Genomic DNA, 1,268 nt, shown 5'->3' on the forward strand with positions numbered 1-1,268 from the left:
AAGCCAGTCATGGCCAATGGCTCTGTGCAGGGCTGCAGCTGACCCTCACTCGGGCTCTCCAGAGAGGCAGCACGGGTGAAAAAGTCGTGCAAAGTCCCTTCGCCCTTGCAGCAAGGAAAGCATCCATTAGACACTCTGGCCACGCTGACCAGCTTTGGTGACCAGCTGAAACAGAGACGCCTGCGTCTCTTCCACACATGTCCCACCAACGTGGGTGATATGGCTGCCAGAGTTACGCCTGCACCATTTCACCGGCCTCTGTGAGACCTCACATGCTCTGATACACCCTCCTGGTAAGACAGGAACATTCCAGAAGTCATCCAGCACAGTGAGACGGAACCACGGGCCTTTCCAGCAGAAGGGATCCTCCTGCACCACGCACCGAAAGCCCGGCAGCCGCTCTCAGCCAGGCAGGAGGGAGATGCCTCCTTGTTGGTTTAGGATGCCTCTGGGTTTTAAGCCATTAAGGAAACACCAGCAAACAGAGAGGTGAATTGTTTCTAAAATTAGATCAGTGCCAAAAAGATTAAGGACAACCAATGCTGAGAACATGAAACAGAGCTGAAAAACACAATTTATTAAAGATGAAAACTGGTTACCACAAGCACCGCAATTCAGGCACACACGTTAGTAGGGCTCTGCTACCATTATCCAGCCAGAGCACATTTTATACCATCTTCTGCACTGCGCGTGGTAACATAAATCAACCGGTGTAAAACGCTCTGCAGTTTTCCGGGGAGCACTTGTAACACGACATACCTTCAAATTGCAATGGAAATATTAAAAATCAATGCCTGCTTGTGGCGTATCACAGCATCCCCCTTAGCAATTAACTGACCTGCATATTTTCAAGTTCTTTTACTGTTAAATTATACAACCTACATTATACTACAAAATTTCCATTAAGGGCTAGATGTAATGCTCGTCTTAACAAATCAGCTCTGCCACTTACACAGCGGTAAGGAATTTAAGGTTTTGGTTATAAAATGTATCACTCACTAAGCTCTCCATGTTGTAAGTCATCATCTGTACTATGTTTAGTCAATAAAACGCTGTTTGCTGAACCTCCTGCTTTAAGACTCTTCCTTAAATAAAAATGTATGAAAAAACCCTCACGATTCTGGTTGTCTTTATACTTCTACTTCACCAAATCATAAGTTACATTCAAAGTTCTCCTAGCTTTGCTTTACTTCACACATCATTTAATGTACATGTCCAAATTACCACTTTCATTTGTCAGACTTACTTGGCACGCCTTCATACAGTCT

This window comes from Buceros rhinoceros, unplaced genomic scaffold (genome assembly GCF_000710305.1).
Source record: "Buceros rhinoceros silvestris isolate BGI_N320 unplaced genomic scaffold, ASM71030v1 scaffold1703, whole genome shotgun sequence".
Taxonomy (NCBI): Eukaryota; Metazoa; Chordata; class Aves; order Bucerotiformes; family Bucerotidae; genus Buceros; species Buceros rhinoceros.